Source organism: Macaca fascicularis, chromosome 8, assembly GCF_037993035.2.
Source record: "Macaca fascicularis isolate 582-1 chromosome 8, T2T-MFA8v1.1".
In the NCBI taxonomy this organism is placed as follows: domain Eukaryota; kingdom Metazoa; phylum Chordata; class Mammalia; order Primates; family Cercopithecidae; genus Macaca; species Macaca fascicularis.
The window spans coordinates 56,703,770-56,727,117 of record NC_088382.1 but is presented as its reverse complement, the minus strand read 5'-3'; the positions used below and the strand labels follow the sequence as shown (position 1 = coordinate 56,727,117).

At 38.7% G+C, this 23,348-nt stretch overlaps 2 pseudogenes; both read right to left on the bottom strand.

The window, feature by feature from the left end:
* Window positions 1–5,187: 5,187 nt before the first annotated feature.
* Window positions 5,188–8,643, bottom strand: LOC123575127 (tripartite motif-containing protein 60-like; annotated as a pseudogene).
* A 3,845-nt stretch (window positions 8,644–12,488) lies between these two features.
* On the bottom strand, window positions 12,489–13,516 carry LOC107130602 (uncharacterized; annotated as a pseudogene).
* Window positions 13,517–23,348: the final 9,832 nt, after the last annotated feature.

Here is a 23,348-nt window from a genome sequence, read left to right as displayed (position 1 = left end):
TTCTTTAATTTCTTTTTGTTTCTTTTATTTATTTCCATTAATATCCTTTCATATTATTTTATTTTCTTTCTCCATATTTATCTTTATTATTTTCAGTTTTTTCTTCTCATTCTTAAAAATTTTCTTATTTTGTTGCATTGCAAATTATTTCATTTCTTTTATTTCTCTTAATTTTATTGTATTTATTAAGTTCATCTTCATTTTATTTATTTTCACTGATCTTAATTATATTTCTCTTTATTTTTCTCTATTTTATTTGTTTATGTGTCCTTACTATTTTTAATTACTTTAAACTTATTTTTAAATTTTATTTTATTTCTCTTGATTTCATTTTTTCACTTTATTTTTCTATATTTTGTTTTGTAAAAAAGAATAAATGAGCTATTTTAGATTGGCCCAGCCACAGTGGTCAAGACTCCTGTTTGCTGAGGCTCTCTGCCAGCCACTCTACTTCAGGAGTCTCCAATCCAGGGTATAGTAAGGACCTCCTAGCAGGATTGCTAAGATCCCTGGGCAGAGCTTTCATTGTTACAGGCCCATCTAGCATTCAGGGTCACAGGTCATTTCTGCTGCTTTCGGAAGTCCACTGCGAGCCTCAGTGTTGCTATGCCAAGGCCCTGACTGCCTCTTTATTTGTGTCCCAATGGATCCCCCACACATAATGCAGGGCACTGACTCTTCTTCCTTCTTTCCCAGGACAGGCTCCACACCCACTCCACTCCACCAGAGCATGCCTAGACCATATGTGTGTCTTTTTGTTGTTAAAAAAATTTTTTTGTTTTAGTGTGTTTGTTTTTGAGACATAATCTTGCTATGCTGCCCAGGCTGGAGTGCAGTGGCACGATCTCGGCTCACTGCAACCTCTGCCTCCTGGGTTCAGGCAATTCTCCTGCCTCAGCCTCCCAAGTAGCTGGGATTACAGGTGTGTGCCACCAAGCCCAGTTGACTTTTTATTTTATTTTATTTTTAGTAGAGACGGAGTTTTGCCATGTTGGCCAGGCTGGTTTCAAACTCCTGACCTCAAGCGAGCTGCCACGGGTGGCTGAAAAAAATATTTTTTTATTTTAACTTGACATATAACTTAATTATTATAAAATGTCAGCTTTATGGGTAGATATACATGAAAATATGTGCAAAAATGCCAATGATGTGAGAAGATGAACATTTCTACACTTCAATTAATGATTTCATGGAGTTGCTATTTTACCTTTTCCTGTCAGTATCTCTATATGTTCAGTGGGAAAATCCTCAGCGAAGACTCCTTAGTATGATAGACAAAATGTGGTGCAATCAATCATCAACAGATGCGTAGTGAAGTAACTTCTGGTTTTCATTTGGAGCTCTCACAGCTAGGATTGAAAACTCTTGGTTGTAAACTCACACAATGAGGAGTTATACTGTGCTGCCCTCTTCTGCACATTTGTCTACCTTCCCAGTTGTTTGAACTTGCCAAGCAAAAAGGTGGGAAACTGTTTCCCTCAGACCTACTCATCTCCCTTTCATAGGTTTTTAGGCTGTGCATTGTCCAGATTGCTTAGAAGCTCATGATCAGAGAGGTCATATTTTTTCAAGTGAAAGCTTTGTTGCACAAAGATTAAGTGAAAATTTTTACCACTCAGGGCCCATAGTTTCCCCAGAGCCAGGATGGAGTTGAAAAACTATTACTGAAGCCAGAAAGTGATGACAGAATTTGAGGGCCGCCCACAGGAGAAAGCAAAATGCTCCCTTTTGCTTTCCAAGTGGTCACTGCTTATTCTGGCATTAATCTTGCTTCTGACCATGATATGTTTCTTCTTCATCTTACTTGTTATTCTGCTGATTGTGCATCTAAGGAAAAGAGGATGATAGTGATAAAGAGAACAACTGTATCCTTCTATAGCTGATGCCTTGGTGAGCTTTGAAACACATTGAGCAGAGCCTGAAATCCTTCCTCACTATGGGGTAAGCTGTATCAACTTCGATTCCCATGTAAATGGCACCAGATTCAAGGTGTCAAAGCAGAGACTCAGTACCAGTGAATGAGATATGGAGTTTTACTGGGGATTTACATGGAGGGGAGAAAGTCCAGTGTCAGTGGGCTTAGCAAGATAACCATGCCCAGGACAGACCAGGGGCTCAGATGTTCCTCATAGATAAAGAACAATCTCCAGGTTAGCCACTACTAGTTTTTTTTTTTTTTTTTTTTTTTTTTTTTTTTTTGAGATGGAGTTTCACTCTTGTTGCCCAGGCTGGAGTGCAATGACACAATCTTGGCTCACCACAAACTCCACCTCTTGGGTTCAAGTGATTCTCCTGCCTCAGCCTCCCGAGTAGCTGGGATTACAGGCATGTGCCACCAGGCTCGGCTAATTTTGTATTTTCAGTAGAGACGGGGTTTCTCCATGTTGGTCAGGCTGGTCTCAGACTCCTGACCTCAGGTGATCTGCCTGCCTTGGTCTCCCAAAGTGGTGGGATTACAGGCATGAGCCACCGCACACAGCCAGGCCACTACTACATTTTTTTTAGCTTGGAACTCTGAACACTCAGAAGCAATTTTTATATAGGGTCAGTCTCCATGCCCAAGTCGACACTGTCAGTTGCATCCATCATACAGGCTGGTTCAGGCAATGGACGTTCTTCTTCCTGAAACCCTAGATTCAAAAAATTTTTTGCCTTTTCTTGAATTGTTGGGTTGACAGCAGTTTATCTATTAGGCCTGATGTGTGTGCACATTGCTTGTACGGTTGTGTAAGTTTACGAGATGGCTTCTTAGTTGGTAGGGTCTGTTCCTGTTACAGGTGTGTACAGGCTGCTGAGGTGCCCTTGTCCAGATTTTCATTGGCCCATGACACTCTGGGGCCCCAGTTCCACTATTTTCCAAGGTGCGGCATGCTAAACCAGACCCTGAAATTGTGGTTCAGGGTGATCAGGCTGAGGCTGCCCTTTAAAAGGCAGAACTGCCAGGTTTTTATCTTATTTGCCTTGTCATTCGAACATATTTTTTGGTATGGAGACCAAAAAAGAATCTGAGTATGTGACAGCCCTCCTGCTAGAGCTGTTACTATTTACACATGACTCTTAAGTGTCAAGGTTGGTTGAGAGCTCTATCTTCCTGGCACAGCCTGAGTAGGCTAGAGCACTGTGACCCTTAATGCTTGGCTCATGCAGTCTGCAGAGGAATTTCAAAAACCATAGGATGTGGGGGGTAGAGAAAGAGGTAGTACAAATGACAAGTTGCAGGTGAAATAATTGGAGGCAGGAAGAGAATGGGACCTGCTTGGAACAGTACACACACTCTTGCCTTGCTGCGGCTGAACAGTCAGGCCAGTTCTCTGATTTGGGCCTTGTGCAATGGAATTAACAGGCCCACATCTGCTCTGGCCTAGGTGCTGAACCAAATGTGAATCCTGGACTCTGGAATTCCAGTTGGGTTTCACAGGCCAGTCCCAGTGAAGTGAGGAGGCCCAGGTGGGCCCACAAAAGTGACTGTGGTGGGCTTACCATACAAGTCTTTTTGCTTCTGTGCCTACACTCACAAGGAAGAGGAATCTTCTTCCTCAAGGCAAGCCCAGGAAGTTTTCAGGCAAGCCGAGGGAAGTCTGAGGCTTATGGGAACCAGTGAAGAAAAAAAAGTGATGTTTCAGCCCAGTGCTTTTGGCCCTCCTGGCTTGTGGCTTTGGGGGCTCAATTTGCTCTTCAGAAAAATGAGCAATGAAAGCCCCTCAGTGACTGGTTGCCCACCCCACTTTTACCAGGCCATTGCACAGTGCCCACCCTGCATCTCCAGCCTGTACTTCAAAAGGCTGGGGGATTTCTGGGCTGAGTTCAGGGCCCTGAGAGGGTTCTTCTCTCAAGGACCCCTCATTCCTACCTCTCTGTGCCCATCTGACAGCTCAGCATGTCTGCTATCTGCCACTGTCAAGCCCATGTCTCCCTGGGTAGGCTAAGGGCACATTCACATTGAAGCCCAGGTGACCTGTCCATCCTTCCTCCAATGCACAGACTCAAGTAGGTGCCACCCAGGTTTCCTCCTAGAATGAGATCTCAAGGGATCACAGCAGCACATTCTGCTCTAACTTATGGACTAGATAATCAATAATTCACTTAATGTGCCAAGATGGGTGTGGGCCTTGACACTCTTGATCTCCTTCCTCTAGTAGGGCTGCATTGGGAGTTGCCATTCTGATTTCTTTGTGGAAAAAGCTACCAGATAAGGCAGGATTCAAGGGCCAAGGACAGGACAGAGCACCTAGGCTGGCCTCCCCATGGGCCCTCTGAGTCCCCTGCAGGTAGGAGGGCTCAGTGGAGTTCCAGGCCCCTTTTCCAGGATGGTGCCCATAGCCCTTCCATGGACATCCAAGAAGGGCCTACTCTTTCTGCAACCTGCATCCACTGGTCTCTAGGAGGTGAGCATCGATATATCTTTGTGGACATGGACTTCTGTTTCATTTCCATTGGATATTCTCCTGGAAGAAATGCCTAGGGAATCCTGGGCCTGTGCTGGAGGTTCTCTAAGTGGCAAAGTCAGTAAGAGAGTCTCAAAAATATAATTAATAGTATTTTCTGCATATTACTATCTCAGGGTTACTTTTGCCCAATAATGTGTAAAAACAAATATTAAGATTTTTATCCTTTAAATTATTTTTATTAGGTCATTATACAAACCTTTTGTTTTCCTGAAATTTATTTTCATGACAATCATCGAATTTTTGTTTCCGTCTCTGTTCAAATTGTTACCTGTTTTAGAGGCAAAATCTTAAGAAAAGTGTTACAAAAATAATAACAGATGACAGCAATTTATTTAAAATGTAATTAGATTTCTTAAATAAGTAAAAAATTTCAGTAAACTTACTTTATATTACTTGTCTGATTATTTTACATCTTATCCTAGATCTTAAAAAAATTTTTAGCTAGGTGTGTAATTCAAAATTGACAGATTTTTTAAATAGGCAACTTAAAAACATTTTATTGGATATGTTGGGTGACATAATACTCAAAGACTTTATATTAGAAATCAATACACTTGACAATTGATATTCATAGTATCTATGAAAGTCACATTATGAACATGCTTTTATAGTTGCAAAAATTTAGGTGAAAAAAATCTATTCTGGTCTTCAGTAGTAAAACTTAAAGATTACGGAAATGAGATTAAATTTACTGGCTAAATTACCCACAAAAACTGAAACAGATTCATTTACTCATTCTTTATCTTTCAGTATCTGATAACAAAGAGACTTTACGACGTTCAGAATGTGCTTCAGTATAGAAATAAGGCCAAACAGGTCTTGTAAAATAATCATTAAAATATGCAGAACAAATCTATCATGTATATTATTTTTTAAATTCACCCAATTCATACTCCAAAAAAATACCAATCTTACTGGGTTTTACTACTGGAAGAAGCCAGGTTGCCTTAGGACCTGATGCAACATAACCATTCTTTATATATCACCCAATTGCCCCAAATCCACCCAGAACTGAAGGCTGATCCTGCCAGTTCCTAAGAAGACACACACACAATTTTCATTTAGGCTTGTTTCCCACTTCTACCTTCCAGTAATGTCTGCCAGAACTACCCAGGACAGCAGGGCAGAAATAAAATTTACTTAGGTATAACAAATGTTCAGTTTTGTTCTTCCATATCACACACCTTTCTATCCTCAGAGACAATAAATTGAGGATGTGCTGTGTCAACAGCCAGAATCAAGGCTGGGCATGGTGGCTCAAGCCTGTAATCCCAGCACTTTGGGAGGTTGAGGTGGGAGGATCACGGAGTCAGGAGATCGAGACCATCCTGGCTAACATGGTGAAACCCCATCTCTACTAAAAATACAAAAAATTAGCTGAGCATGGTGACAGGCCCTGTAGTCCCAGTTACTTGGGAGGATGAGGCAGGAGAATTGCTTGAACCCAGGAGGAGTAGGTTGCAGTGAGCCGAGATCGCACCACGGCACTCCAGCCTGGGCAGCAGAGGGAGACTCCATCTCAGTAAATAAATAAATAAACAAACAAATAAATAAATAAATAAATAAAAATAAAAAAGATCTAGAATCAAATCTACTTGAAATGACTTGATAATTTTGTCTAAGCCAGAATAGAGAGGAGGAAGACTAAAACCATATTTCATTAATCTAAATGAAAATAGTTCAGGGCATTTTAGGTTTTGACACCTGTGGTGCATACTCTTCACACGTGTCAGCAATTCCAGGTTTGACTGAATAGACTTGCTTTCTACCTACCTCAGTAGATGTTTAAATGGAAAAACATAATCTGAAAATTTTTATAAGGTTTTCACTTCATTTTGGTAAAAGGTCCATCTCTTCTTCCTGTTTCAATTATGAGAGTCAATTGTGCAGCATAGGTACAATTATGTTCTCTTCATATGGAGAATTAATGGCATTTCTTTACTATAGACATTTTCAATTTTTCACCTGACACCACAGGCTAATTTAAAAAAGAATATTTATTTCTAATTATGCAGCTTCTATTACATAACCAGTATTGTCTCTGTTTACTTCATGTTTATGCCAAAAAATACCTCATGACTTATTAAATGTTGAACTGTTCACTTGAATAAATTGGCCCAATAAATTTAATAAACTAAATTATGTCAATTTTATAAAATAAAATGAACAATAGCTAAACAAAAATTGGATTAAATAGCATTCTCTAATGGAAACAAAATATAAAATGTGCTAAAGAACATACACGCACTGTTAAATCACTTGCATGTGAAACTTATTTTGTGCATACCACTAAATTTTATCAAAGTCACTTTCATAATCTCTGAGGGGATTATACAAAGACTTTTTTGTTTGTTTGTTTGTTTGAGACAGAGTTTTATTCTTGTTGTCCAGGCTGGAGTGCAATGGTGTGATCCTGGCTCACAGCAACCTCTGTCTCCCAGGTTCAAGTGATTCTCCTGCCTCAGCCTCCTGAGTAACTGGGATTGCAGACACCCACCACCATGCCCAGCTAATTTCTGTATTTTTAATAAAGATTATATGTCTATGATGAGCAACAGGCAAACAGACAAACAACCACAACAAAAAAGGAGAATTTGCACAAGATGATTCTAAGCCAGGAGCAGTAACATTTTAGATAAATGAGCTTAATACAAAGCAGATAAAATAGATTTGCTTTCAAAATCTTTGAACTTTCTGGTTTGCTAGCAAGTTATCAACACTTGTAAAATTATCTATTTCATTCTAATATTTTTCATTTCCTCTCAAAGTTGGTACACAGCCATAAACAAATATGATTATTCTCTATAAATCTGTTACACACCTAAATTTTATTTTAGAGTGATATATCTGCATATTTAAATCCATGTAAATCAAAACTAAAGGTCTGTATGTGTTTAGCAGACCAGAGAAGTCATATGTTTAACAGAAAAAAGTAGGATATTTTGTAAATAGTTGTTCAGAATTCAGAAACAAATAGCTCCATTATACTCACATAATCTTCATTACAACCCATCATAATAACCTGGAGTTATAAGAAAAACAAAAATGTAAGTTGTAGGAACCATATTTTCCAAATTATTTTAAGATAAAGACCACTGACAAAGGAATCACTAGGGATGTTATTCCACTGTCACACAATAGTATATTGTTACCATCTGTTACCTACAACCTCGGATAAGTTGGGATAAGTTAACATCAGTGACAAGGTACACATTCAAAGTAAAATAGCCTTAACACAATAACAACAATTTTGGTTTATTAAAACAAGTTAAGTTCACACATTGTCAATAAAAAGGCATTTTGAAATTCACTGTATTGTAATTACCTTAATTTACAAATGGTAAAGCAATTTCCTTCTAAAATTCAAATCATTTCTCTTACTATGCAGAATATTATCCTGATCACTTACCACTCTCCTATCATCCTGTCACTTATGATACTGTTGTAAACCAACCCCTAAGTGGCCTTTCCGCTTAGAATGTCTTCATTTTTCTTAGATTTCAGTTTTCTTAATCTTCTATGGGAAAGTATATAAATCTGTCCATCTAATATAGAAGAATCTCCCATAAATCTGGTGCAGTAACCATTGACCATATTCTTTCACATAAATTCTAGAAATAAGACATAGCATCAAATGTAACTGTTAAATTATATCAATATTTGCTTTTGAAAATATATTAAATACTTTTACTATAAAAACATAGATTCCTTTTAGAGAAAAGTGATCAAGTTTGCTGACTAGAAGCAGCTAGACTGTGCAGCTCTCATAGAGAGGAATGCAAGGTGGGCATAAATACAGCACATTCAACTGAAACATCCAGGTATTTGCATTGGGATTAATCAAAGAAACAACTTAAGTTGTAGAGAATGGAGTAAAGCAAGGCAGGACAATGGACCACCTGGGAACAACATGGAGCCAAGGGAAGCTCCCCACCCAGTAAAGCAGTGAGTGCATGCGGACCCTGGGAACCCACGATTCTCCCACAGATCTTTGCAACCCCGAGGTGAGGAGATACCCTTATGAACCCACTTCACCAAGGCCTTCAGTTGAACACACAGAGCCACATGGAGTGTCAGCGGAGCAGCTGCTCAGGCCTGTGCAGAGATTCAAGAGCCATAGATATTCTGGCTTTCCAGGCTTCTCAGAAGAAGTAGCTGCAACTCCAGCAAAGCAGGAGGTTACTCCCCTGTACATACCCATAGGAAAGAGGTGGAATCCAGGGGGCTGAATAGTGATGGTCTGTAGGACCCACTTCCACAATGCCTCACAGGATAAGGCCTACTGGCTTAGAATTCCAGCCAACCATTGGCAGGAGCACTGCACCTCCCTGGGATGGAGCTACCAGAAAGAGGAGTGGCCCACCGTCTTTGCTGCTTGGGCAGCTTAGTCATTCCAGCCTTCAGGCTTTGAAGAGCTCAAGCTGACTGGGGCAGAAAGGATCTCCTAGAACAGTACAGATGTTCTAAAAAGACATGACCAGACTGCCTGTTAAAGCCTTTCTCCAAACTTGTTCTTCCTCACTAGAAAGTACTACCCAACTAGGGTGTCCAGCTACCACCACTGGTGCTCTTTGGTTGATGGAATTTTGAAACCTCCTTGTGATATAGTTCCTAGAGCAAAGAGTGAGCTGACATTTTTGCTGTTTGTATGACTTAGCTGTTTCAGGCTTCTGGTTTTGGGGAATCCAAAAAACTGTCAGTGGAAGTAGTACCTCTGCACAGCAGAGCTGTCCTACAAAAATGTTGCTAGACTGCTTTCTTAAGTGCATCTCCAGTTATGTTCTCTTCACTGGGTAAGACCTTTCAACAAGGGTTTGCAGCTACCCCCTACAGGGGCTTTTGGGCTGGAAACAGGTCTATACCTCTGTAGGATGGAGCTTCCACAGAAAAGGGCATGCTGCCATTGTTGCTGTTTTGCAGCATTCACTGGTGATCACTTTAGGTATTGGAAAATCTGAGGTGACTAGAGACTGCAGTGGACACCAGCATACTGCAGCAGCCCCTCAGAAAAGTGGCCAGACTGTTATGTGAGTGCCTGTTCTCATATATTCTCACTGGGCAGGTCTCCAGGCCTGGGCCACTAGCCAATCATTGCCAGAGGTATTGAGCCAGTAGCAACTTAGTAGCTCCCTGGACAGAGCCTCCAGGGGCAACTGAAAATATTTCTGCCACTGCCTCTGCAGTAGAACTGTCCTTGCTACTGTGAGACTACTGATAAATCCAAAACCCTAAGTGTCTTATTCACACCTCAAACAAGCTGCAGTTTACCCAAGAGAGGAGGGCAGTTCATCTTCCATGGGTCCCAGAAACTACCCACTGCTCCTCCCTAGACACTGAATCCATAACTTGGTTGAAAAAATAGATCCTCTGTCCTGGGCTGAATGTACTAAGGGATTGCTGACCTACATCTCTCTGAGATGCAGCCCCCAGAAAACAAGCAAAGAGATGGGGCAGCAAGCCAGTTCATGTGGTTCCCAGAGGGGTTGGCATGAGAGCATCTGTAATAAAGTGTTGTCAGTGATAGTCATTTTCCTGGACTCAACTTTCTCCCATAAGAGACTTTAGCCCTAGGGGAACTGTTGAACTTAACTTCTGCAGGATGGTCTTGGAAATCATAAGAACCTGGTCCAGCTTAGCACTGCTTGGTCTATTGGCCTCCCCCAGGGACCCAGTCTGGCTACAGATTCTTACAGGGCAGTCACAGGTACCCTGGAAGCCCATACCATAGCATCTGCCCTGGTGGGCCATGCCTGACACCTGAGGAGCTCCAGCAAGGCAGCCCCTATGACTGCACCAGCCCACATGTTTCTTCCCCATACTGCAGTTTCCCCCGAGATGAAGGCAAATCCCCATATTTCTTTGCTGGCACATGTCAGCAAAGGCAGGTTTGGCTTTGCTTTCCCCACCAGCAAATAGGAATGCAGTATTCCCTAGTCACCCCCAGCAACTGGCATTGTAAATGAAGCTTTGGTGGGCAAAGAGGCAGAAAACCCTATCCCTGCCTTTGTGCTAACACTGTGCAGAGAACAGGGTATCCTCTCACACTCTCCACAATTACTCCTTATGGAGAGCGGGGGGCGCACAAAGAAGGCATAAAAATCCGTGCTGGCCAACATTCTGCTCCAAGCCAATACCATCTTTAGTGCAACAGCATATACAGTTTCCAGCAGGTACCCCCCAGTCCACTCCTAGCTGGTTTGCTTCTGCCACTGAGGTGAATGTCCAAAGACAGGCAGAAACTCCATATCCACTAGCACTCTGCTGCAGCTGTGGGACCTTAGTCCCATAGAGTGGTGGACTCCAAATATCATGGAGCCAGAGAAGAAAGTTGGGGCTCAATACAAGTCCCTGAGATTATGCAGCCTCTGAGATTTGAGCTGAGCATTGCCCCGCCCCACCACTACCACCAAAAAATCTCCCAGGAACAAAGCCTGTTGGCTGCAAACATCTTATACCACAATCAAATACTCAAGACCATCAAATAGGATAAAAAATAAGAAAACCCCATTCAAAGGTCAGCAACCTCAAAGATATGCCCACAAAGATGAGACAAAGTCAGTGCAAAGATATTGAAAACACAAAAAGCCAGAGTGGCTTATTTCATCCAAATTACCAAATTACGTTTCCAGCGAGGCCTAAGATGACAGAAGTAGAATTCAAAATATGGATAGAAATAAACTTCATTGAGCTACAAAAGTAAGTTGCAACCCAATGCAAGGAAGGGAAAAAATTTCAGGAACTGATAGAGAAAACAGCCAATCGAGAAAAATGTGGCCAACCTGATAGAGCTGAAAAACACAATAAAAAACTTTGTAATATAATCACAAGTATTAACAGCAGAATAGGCCAAGCAGAGGAAAGAATCTCAGTGCTTCAAGATTCGTTTTCTGAGATAAGACCGACAACAAGAGTGAAAAAAGAATAAAGAGGAATGAACAAAACCTCTAAGAAATATGGGATTATGTAAGAAACCAAATCTACAATTAAAGAGAGTGCCTGAAAGCAATAAGCAGAATGAAAACAACTTGAAATACATATTTTGGGATATCATCCATGAGAATTTCCCTAACCCAGATAGAGAGGCCAACATTCAAACGCAGGAAATGTGGAGAACCCCAGTAAGATACCCCATGAAAAGTTCATCCCCAAGACACATAATCATGAGATTCTCCAAGGTCAAAATGAAAGAAAAAATCTGTTAAAGGCAGCTAGAGAGAAAGGCCAGGTAACCTCCAAAAAAACCTATCAGACAAACAACAAACCTTTCATCTGAAATCCTACAAGTCAAAAGAGATTAGGGGCCAATATTCAACATTCTTAAAAGAAGAGTTCCAACCTGGAATTTCATATCCAACCAAAGTAAGCTCCAGAAGTGAAAAATAAATATGATCCTATTCAGATCAGCAAATGCTGAGGAAATCTATTGCCACAAGACCTGCCTTACAAGAGCTTCTGAAGAAAGCACTAAATAAGAAAAAGACTATTACCAGTCACTACAAAAACACACTAAAGTATATAAATTGCTGACACTATAAAGCAACAACATAAACAAAGGTCCAAAATAGCCAGCTAAGATCATAGTGACAGAATCAAATCCACATATATGAATACTAACCTTAAATGTAAATGGGCTAAGTGCTCCAATTACAAAACAGAGTGGCAAGCTGAATAAAGAATGAATATCTAATGGTATGCTGTAATTGAGACACCCATCTCAAATAAGCCCAAAATAAAGGGAAAAAGGAAAATCTACCAAGCAAATAGAAAACAGAAAAAAAAGCAGGGGTTGCAATCTTAGTTTCTGGCAAAACAGACTTTAAATCAATATAGATTTAAAAAAGACAAAGAAGGGCATTACATAATAGTAAAGTGCTATATATGTCCAACACAAAAGCACCCAGGTTATAAAACAAGTTCTTAGAGACCTTCCAAGATGTTAAATGTTCTTCAACAGTCATTACCTTTATACCGCATTTGTTCAGTATTAAGTCTCTGATGTTGAACACAATACAAGGACTCATTAAAGGCTTTTCCATAGTTTTAACACTTGTGGAGCTTCTCTCTAGTATGAATTCTCTTATCTCTAATGAGGTGTGAGAATGAGATCAATGCTTAGCCACATTCTTCACATTTGTAGGGTTTCCTCTCCAGTGTGAATTATCTTATGATTAGTAAGGTCCGAGAAGCACCTAAAGGTTTTGCCATATTTTTCACATTTGTAAGGTCTCTCTTCCACATGGTTAATAAGGGTTGAGGAGTGGGTAAAGGCTTTGCCATATTCTTCACAGATGTAGGGTTTCTCTCCGGTTTGAATTCTCTTATGTTTACTAAGGGCCGAGAACCACATAAAAGCTTTTCCACATTCATTACATTTGTAGGGTTTGTTTCCAGTCTGAATTATCTTATGTTTAGTAAAGTCTGAGGACCACCTATAGGCTTTGTTACATTCTTCACATGTGTAGGGTTTGTCTCCAGTATGAATTCTCTTATGATTAGTAAGGTCTGAGAAAAACTTAAAGGCTTTACCACATTCTTCCCATTCGTTCAGTCTGTCTCCAGATTTCTCTTGTGTTGAATAAAGGTTGAGGAGCAGGTAAAGATTTTGAAACATTCTTCACATTTGTAGGGTTTCTCTCCACTATGAACTCATTTATGATCAGTAACTTTTTAAAGGCTTTGCCACATTCTTCACATCTGTAGCATCTCTCTGCAGTATGAATTCTCTTCTGTAAAATCTCAGTAAAATCTGAGAACAACCTACAGTCTTTGCCACATTCTTTACATTTGCAGTATTTCTTTCTGCTAAAAATTTTCTTATGTTCAGTAAAGATTGAGCGTAACTCAAAAGCTTTGCCACATTTATTACATTGACAGGTTTTGCTATGGGTAGTTGACAAACATTGATGAAGGCCATTATAACTGCTTTCTGCCCCTTGCAATTAGCAACACTTTGGTAGTCTTTCTTTAAATAAACTATTAAGGTCACAGCTTCCATATTTTATCAGAATCACTTTTTGAAATGAATCTTTTATGTCGTGCTCCAGCAATATCTCTGCAGTAAAATGAAAAGACCCAGGTGAATTTAAAAAAATTTATTCCTCATTAGATTCAGGTGAATACACTTTACAACCATATAATTACACGAAGCACACTAACAAGTTGACAATAAAGTACCACAGGCTCTAATTCCTTTATAAACATATTAACTTAACAGAAATATACTGACCAAAATGCCTTTGTGAGAAGTCTAAGAACCAGCTAAGTGTGTGCAGCACCCGAAGTGAGCAAAATACTGAGAACCACACAGAAGTGTAATAAGGGTATTTTGTATTTACCCACCACAGCCATTCTTCATCCTATGATGACTTTAAATGCAGACTTCTAACTCCTGTCTTTCCCTTCCAAAAATAAATAAAATAGTGGCACCTGTGTCCATGCTTCTGGCTTTTTGAGACCTTACCAAAGACTAATTTCTATATTCCATGACAGTATTGAAAGGAAAGGTGGTATACTTTGACAGTTTGGGACAACTGAGACCAAAAGTAAATGACTCTTACAAGAGAAGAAACACTTCAGTATCATAGACAGAAAATTGGTATAGCAACTGACTACAGGATTTCAATAAGAAACGTGGGGAACGGCTGGGAGTGGTGGCTTACACCTGGAATCCCAACACTTCGGGAGGCTGAGATAGGCAGATCACCTGAGGTCAGAAGTTCAAGATCAGCCAGGTCAACATGGTGAAACCCCATCTCTACTAAAAATACAAAAATTAGCCAGGCGTGGTGGCAGGCACCTGTAATACCAGCTACTTGGGAGGCTGAGGCCAGAGAATTGCTTGAATCTGGGAGTTGGAGATTGCAGTGATCCAAGATAATGTCATTGCACTCCAGCCTGGGCAACAAGAGTGTAACTCCAACTCAAAAAAAAAAAAAAAAAAAAAAAAAAGGAGGAAAAAAAGAAAAGAAAAAACATGGGGAATGCTTTTTAACTAAAAAACACACAAGACCAGATAAAACTTCCATAGAACAGGCTTGAAAGACTCTGAGAATCTTTAGCCTAAAAAATTGGTATCGTATTTCCCCAGACAAAAGCCACTTAATAAGGATTTTGACATATGGCTTTATGTTATACAAATTTCAACCTACGATTACAACATATACAAAATATCAAGATAATATGGGTCAAAGATAAAAATGAATATCCAGAAATCAGTTATAAAAAAGGGAGACGTAAAAATTACCTGAGACAATTTGAATGAATGTCTAGATCTATTTGTTAAAAGAAAAAAATAAATTAACCCCCAAAATTAAAATTACCACCTCAGTGATGCTCAATAAATAAAATGGAAACAAATAAAATAAAATAAAATAAAAAATGAAAACAACAAAAAGATAAAAGGCACAAAAAGAAATAAATATTGTGGAGTAGAAGTACAAAAAAAGACTAATATGCACTTCTACGTTAGTAAAAAATATAAGAAAATCAAGAAGCTTAGCAAATTTCAGCTAAGATTGACACAAAGAGATTTCTAACAAGACACAACATAAACAATGTTTTGAAAGTCACAGACAAGAAGAGAATCTGGAATGCAGGAAGAAAAAAGAGATATGTTATATATATGTATGCTTCTGCAAGATTACCAGTAAATTTATGAAAATAAATCTTTTGGGCAAGAATGGAGGAGGATGACATAATTAAAACACTGGAAAAAAAGAGTGTAAGCAAGAATACTATATCCAGCGAAAGTATCCTTCAAAACGGAAAAAAAAAAAAAAAAACCCTAACTATATCATGATCTATATCAAGATCTATCTATGTCATATGTTCAAGAGAATCACTTCAGAACTAATTAAAAAAATAGACTGAAAATGGCAAGATGAAAAATGCATTCCACGCAGGTGTTAAACAAATGAGAGGAGAAGAGGCAACAACTTATTAAGTTGAAAACTGTCATATTTCATATAATTTACTTTATGTGAAAATTCAAAGAGATAAACTAGGGTATTCAATTACGGTAAGAGAGTTCATTCACTGAGAACCTGTAAATATATGACAGTTTTCCCAAACACACAAAGCAAACATTGACACAATTGAAGCAAAAATAGACAGCAATATAATAAAAAAAGGACATATCAATATCCCACTGTCAGTAATAAATAAAGCAAGACAGACTATCAATAAGGGAATGAAAAACTTGAATGCACTCTACTATAATTACACCTAACAAACGTATATACAGACAAGAGAATACACATTATTTTCAACAGCTCATAAAACATTTTCCTAGATGGAACACATGTGACACCACAAAAGAAGACTTAACACTTTTTGTAAATTGAAATTTTACAGACAATTATTTATAGTGCAAGTGGAATGAAACTAGAAATCAGTAGCAGGAGAAAAACTGAAAAATTCAAAAAATATAAAAATTGAACAACACAGCTTTTTTCTTTTTCTTTTTCTTTTCTTTTCTTTCTTTTTTTTTTTTTTGAGACAGAGTATCACTCTGTTGCTAGGCTGGAGAGCAGTGGCAAAAAAATCTTGGCTCACTGCAACCTCCAACTCTCAGGTTCAAGCGATTCCCTGCCTCAGTCTCCTGAGTAGCTGGGACTATAAGCACACACCATCATGGCCAGCTAATTTTTCTGTATTTTAGTAGAAACAGGGGTTTCACCATGTTGACCAGGATGGTCTCGATGTCCTGACCTTGCCATTTGCCCTCCTCAGCCTCCCAAAGTGCTAGGATTACAGGCATGAGCCACCGGGCCTGGCCAACAACAAACTTTTGAGCATGTTCTTTTTCGATGGTTAGAAGACATAATAAGGCAAAGATGTCCATGCTGCTTAAGGTGACCCATACATTCAACACACCCCTTTTCAATTTTAAATTATACTTTTCCAAACATAGAAAAAATAAACCACAAAATTACGTAAGATCTCAGGGGACCTTGAAAAGCCTGACAATCTTTAAAAAGTAGAAAAGTATTGGAAGCATTACACTTAATAATTTCCAAACACAAAAAAAGCCTACAGTGATCAAAGAACTTTGGTGCCAGTATAAAGGTAGAACACCAAAGTAATGAAACAGAATGCAGCACAGATACAAACTCTTGAAAACAGAGGAGAGACATACCACCTAGGTTTTTCATTTAGCCAAATGTCACAATTCCTTTGGTAAGCAGAACCCAGGCAGGAAAAGAGAGTTACATTACCTAGATGCTAGACTCAGCGATATTTCAAAATGTCCTCTGGGAGCAGGGTACAGGTTGGAGAGACACACCACCTAGCTGGCAGGCCCAGAGATATGTGATAATATCCCCTGTTGGCAGGGCCCAGGTAGAAGAGTCACATTATCATGATTCTGACCCAGTGATATGTAACATTGCACCCATGGAAAGAAATTTGAGCCAAAATTCTCAGCACCTGGGTACTATGCCCAGTGATATGACACAATCTCATCATCTTTGAGGGTGACATCCTTAACCTTTAGCTGAATGTGTATATTAGAGTCACAGTCTCACGTGTGTGCTGGGCCAATGTATGACATTCTCTTCAACATCTGAGGACTTTATAAAACCTGCATGAGAGTTGCAAACCTCTCTGAGGCCTACATGCTGGTATGGACTCACACTCTTACATATTGCCCTAAACCCAGGTTTGATAGTCAACATCTCTCCTACAGGCATGGTTAAGGATAAGATCCATTATTCCTGTGGGCTGGGTCCAGAGATGAGTCACCATCCCACTTGTGTCCACATCTACATATAGAAGTCACAATTTTAACTTTGTGCTGTATTCCCTTGTTAGACTCAGGACCTCAGCAGTGGGCATTATAAATGTGGGATGTGGACAACTTTTAATTTCACTTGGGTGTGTAACAGAGTGTCCCAATCTGAACTTTTTGCTGGGCCCTGTTATGAATCTCTCTACCACAAAAATGTTTATAAAATATAAGTTAGTGTTGTAAGCGTCTGTGAGCTTGGTATGAATATGCAACCCAGGACCTTACATATTGCCCTAAGCTTAACAAAGAGAGGCAAAATACCTCCTATTGGCTGAATCCCAATATAAGTTTGATCATCATGTCTGTGAACTGAAGCAAGATATGTATCATAATTCCTTTTGTGGGTAAAAACTAAGCAGGAGGGTAACATCACTTAGATGCTATGCCATGTAATATGTCACAACGCCTTCTCTAGCCTGGGTATAGAAAATTGGGTCATATTATCTGGGTGTTTGACCCAGCAATATGTCACCATTCCATATGTGGAAAAAACCCAGCCAACTTATGAGAGCCAAAACACCTACATAATGGGCCTAAGATATGTCAAAATAACTTTGCTGGCTCCAGCATGGGCAGAAGAGTCACATCACAAGGGTGCTGGGCCCAGAAATATACAATATGCCATAATTTCCTCTTTATGTAGAACCCAGGCAGAAGAGTAACATCATCTGGGTGCTGGGCTGTGCAATAGGTCAAAATTCCTTTTTTGTGGGAATGGCTCAGTAAAAAAAAAAGAGAGTCACATATCCTGAGTGCTGGGCTCAGCAATGTGTCAAAATCCTCCTATGGTGAAGGTTCAGGCAGAAAAAGAGTCACATCACTTAGGTTATGGGCTCAGAGACATGTCCCAGTGTCACCAGTAGGCAGGGCTGAGGCAGGCAAGGAGAGTCACATCACCTAGGTGCTTCCCTAGAAATATGTCACAGCGTAGCATGTGGGCAGAAACCAGGCAGAATAGCCACATCACCTGGGTGCTGGGTCCTGAGATATGTCACAAGGCTCTCTTAGGACAGCACTCAGGCAAGAGAGTTACATCACCTAAGTACAGGTTCTCTGATTATTTCACAATGCTCCATGTGAGTAAGGGTCCATGAAGGGCATCACTTCACTTCAGTGATAGGCCCAGAGATATGTCACAATGCCCTCCATTGGGCATGGCTCTGGCAAAAGAGTACGTTCACCTGTGTACCTGGCCTTGAAATATGTCACTATCCTTTCTTTGTGCAGGGCCCATTCCAGAGAGGAGAGTTACATCAAGTATGAGGTGGACACAGAAATATGTCACAACAATTTTGGTGGGCATGTCCCAGGCAAGAATGTAACATCACCTGGATGCCAGATCCAGTGATATGTCACAATGCTTACTGAGAGAAGGGCCCAGGCAGGAGAATCACATCACCTGGAGGCTGGCCTAGGTAGACATCACAATCCTATATATGGGTTGGAACAAGTCTGGAGAGTCAAATTACACAGGTGTTTGTGTAATTTGGAAAATCTTGGAAAAGATTTATATCACAATCACACTGTCAGAAAATTCCAGAGATGAGATTTACAATACCACACATGTCCTGTTTTCGTGAGTGACAGTCTGCTTCATCCATGTGAGATGATGACAGTCATTACTGTCAGCTGGGTGTGCATGCAAGACTCACAATGTCACCTGTGTGCTGAGCCCTGCTTTGGCTCTGTCTGTATAATTCAAAGACTTTGTAAAATACATGTGAATGTTGTAATCTTTCATGACCTTTGTACAAGAAGATGACCCAGGACATCATGCATGTTCCTGAATTTAGTTATAAGAGTCAAAATATCCTCTATTGGCTGAGTCCACGTATAAGAGTCATTACTATTCCTGTACGCTGTGCCTATTTATGTTACAATTTCCTGTTTGGTTATGAAGCAGACAGAACAGCCACATCACCTAAATGCTGGGCCAGAAATATTTCAATATTCTCTTTGTAGGCAGGGTCCCATCAGAAATGTCACATAACTTGTGCTCTAGGTCCAGCTCTGTGGCACAATGTCCCTTGTTGGCAGTGTCCAGGCAGAAGAGGAGAGTCATATCACCTAAATGATGGGCCCCAAAATTTGTCACAATGCCTTCTGTTGCCAGGGCCCAGGCATGAAAGTCATATCATTTGGATGCAGTATTAAAAATGCTACAATTACCAAAGGAAGCAGTGTACAGGCAGGAGAGAAGAGTCATGTAACCTAGAAGATGAGTCCAGAAATATTTTACAATCCCTTATGAGGACATTGTTAAGATAGCGCTGTCAAATCACCAAGGGGCTTGACCAAGGTATTCATCACAATCTGACTTGTGGGCTATACATAGACATAATTAGTAAATCACTCAGGAGCTGGGCAAAGGGATATGTCACAATTACACTTGTGGAAAAGTTTGAGTCACCATCCTGCACATGTCCCGGCTCCATGCACATGAGTTGTTATTAGGCTTTTGTTATGGTCTCAGGTATATAATGGCACAATATCACTGGTGGCAAGAGATAAGGCAAGAAAGTCTCATAACCTACATGTTTGTGGGTCCAGTGAGATGTCACAATCCACGTTGTGGGCAGGACCCTGGCAGAAGTGTCACATCACTTGGATGCTGATTTCAGTGATATATTAAAACCCCTTTTGTGGGAAGGACTTTGGCAAGAGAGGAGATTCACTTCACCTAGGCAATTGGCCTAGATATATGTCACAGTGTCTGTTTTGTGCAGTACCAAAGCTGGAGAGTGACCTCACATTGGTGCTGGGCCCAGCATTATGTCACAATCTCCCTGTGGTCAGGGTCCAGACAAAAGTGAACAAACATTACCTATGTGCTGAGCCAAGTGATATATTATAATGCTTCCTGTTGGCAGAACCCAAAAAGGAGAATCACATAATGTGAGTTGTTTTATTAGACCTATTAAAAGACAGAGATGTCAGGTTGCTAAAAAGATAAAAATGTAGCTATTTATTATTTACCAAAAGATAAACCTGAAAAAAAGAAAAGTGTTAAAAAATAAAGGGATATTTTAAAAATCTGCCAAATATTAACATAATGATTACATAGCAATTTTCCTGCCATACTAGTCAGTAAAAAATTTTCCTGGTAAAAATTCCAGGAAATCAAAAATGATTATTAATATTGATAAAAGGAACAATCTACTAAGAACACACAACAGCATCAAACCTTTATGAATATGATATATGTTCAAACATATAAAGCAGGCTGGGCAAAGTGGCTCTCACCTGTAATCACAGCACTTTGGGAAGTTAAGGAAGAAGGGTTGCCTGAGTCCAGGAGTTTGAGACTAGCCCAGGAAACATATTGAGATCTCATCTCTACCAAAATGAATTTTTAAAATTGTGTGTGTGTATACACACACACACACACATATATACACACACACACATATATATATAAATATATTTTTACTGGTAATTGTGAAGAATGCTGCAATGAACATAGGGATGCAGGTATCTCTTCAATGTACTGATGTCATTAAAATATATGTATATATATATATCTAGAAGTGGGATTGGTGGATCATATAGTAGTTCTGTTTTTAAATTTTTGAGGAATCACCATATCATTTTTCACAACAGTTGTACTAATTTATATTCCCACCAACAGTGTGCAAAATTTCTCTTTTCTCTACATACTTGCAACACTTGTATTTTGTCTTTTTCATAATAGCTATTCTATTACAAGAAGTATGTATATATATGCCAATCAAAATATTTTAAAGTATTAAAAATAAACAAATAATTGCTATGAAAAATGTCACATTTTTTCAGCCAAAAGGTAACCAAGAGTAAGAGGAATTAAATAACATAAGAAGTTTTATAAAATAGGCATATAGAGAATTAAGACAAATAGACATATGCAATCAAGAATCTTCATCCCTGATGAACCACAAAAATCCTCAAAAAGTACATAAAGCCAAATTCCACAGCACATTAAAGGAATCATATACCATGATTATGTGGTATTTATTTTTGGGTTGCAAAGATGGTTTAACATATGCAAATCAATTGATGTGACTTAATAAAATGAAAGATAAAAATCATGTGATTATTTCAATAGATGCTGAAAAAGCATTTGACAGATTCAACATTCATTTATGATTAAAACTCTCATCAAATAACTACAGAAAGAATATATCAATTTTTTTTTGTTATGTTTCTCAACATGATAAAGGCCACACATGACAAGGTTACAGTTAACATTATACTACACAGTAAAAAGTTGAAAGCTTTCCCTCTAAGATTAGTAATAAAGCAAGGATCTCTACTCTCACCACTTCTATTCAATATAGTACTGGAGGTCCTAGCCAAAGCAGTTAGGCAAGAAAAAGAAATAAAAAGCACCAAAATTGAAAAGAAAGCAGTAAAATTGTCCCTCTTTGCTAATGACATGACCTTATACATAGAAAACTGTAAAGATTTCACCAAGAACCCTTGGAACTGATAAATTCCATAAAGTTGTATAGTGCAAGGTCAGCTATAAAATCAACAGCATTTCTGTACACTAACCACAAACTATCCAAATAGAAATCAATAAAATTCTATACAATAGCATTTTAAAAATACAAAAAATATTTGGAAATAAATTCGACCAGGGAGTTTCTACATTGTTTTCTATGTTGAAAACTATAAAATATTGATGAAATAAATTGAAGATGAAATAATAAATGGAAAAATATCTTATTTTCATGGATTGGAAGAATTAATATCATAAAAATGCCTATACTACTCAAAGTGACCTACGGATTTAATGAAATTCCTACTAAAAATTCCAATGAGGTTTTTACAGAAATTTTTTTAATTCTAAAATTTGTATAGCACCACAAAAATCCTGAATAACCAACGCAATTTTGAGCAAAAAGAACAAAACTAAAGGCATCACACCATCTGACTTCAAAATATACTACAAAGGTATAATAAAACAGCAGAGTGCTGGCATAAAAACAAATACATAGACCAATCGAAGAAAATAGTGGGCCCAAAAAGAAATCCATACATTTACAGTCAAATGACCTTCAACAAAGGCAGCAAGAACACACCACGGGGAATGGACAGTCTCTTCAATAAGTGGTTTTGGGAAAAATGAATACACACATGCAAAAGAATGAAATTAGACTGATTTCTTGTGCCATATGTAAAACTCAACTGAAAATAGGTTACGTACTTAATTGTAAGGCCAGAAACTATAAAGCTACTAAAAGAAAACATAGGGAAAAAGCTTCTTTACATTGGTCTGGGAGATTACATTTTGGATATGACCCCCACAGCTCAGGCAACAAACGCAAAACTGGGCAAATGGGATTGTATCAAACTAAAAAGCTTCTGGACAGCAAAGAAAATAAGTGAAGAGACAGCCTACAAAAGGAGAGAAAATGTTTGCAAATCATACATCTGATAAGGGGTTAATATTCAAAATATATAAGGAACTGAAACAACTTTATAGCAAGAAAATGAATAACCCAATTTTAAACTGGGCAACAGATGAGAACAGACATTTCTTAAAAGAAAACATATGAAAAAATTCTTAACATTCCTAATCATTAGGGAAATGCAAATAAAAACCACAGTGAGCTATCACCTCACACTTCTTAGAATGGTTATTATCAAGAAGACAAAACAAATGTTGCAAGGATGTGGAGAAAATGGAAATCTTTGTATACTATTGGTGGGAATGTAGATTAGCATAACTATTATGGAAAGCAGTATGGATATTCCTCAAAAAAATAAAAACAGAACTACTATATGATCCAGCAATCCCACTTCTGGGTATATGTATTTTAAAAAATGAAATCAGTACATTGAAGAGATACTGGCATTCCTATGTTCATTGCAGCATTCTTCACAATTACCAAGATATGGAATCAAACTAAGCATCCATTGACAGATAAATGGATAAAGAAAATGCAGCACATACATATATATAAAGAAAATGCTGCATTTTCTTTACCCATTTATCTGTCAATGGATGCTTATATTCAAGCTTGATCAGGTTTCTAGATCTAACTACCAATTTAGAGGAAATATAAAAGTCAGAGGCATATAAAAAATTACTCCATGGGAAAGAAAATGGAAATTCTAAAGAAAAACACCCA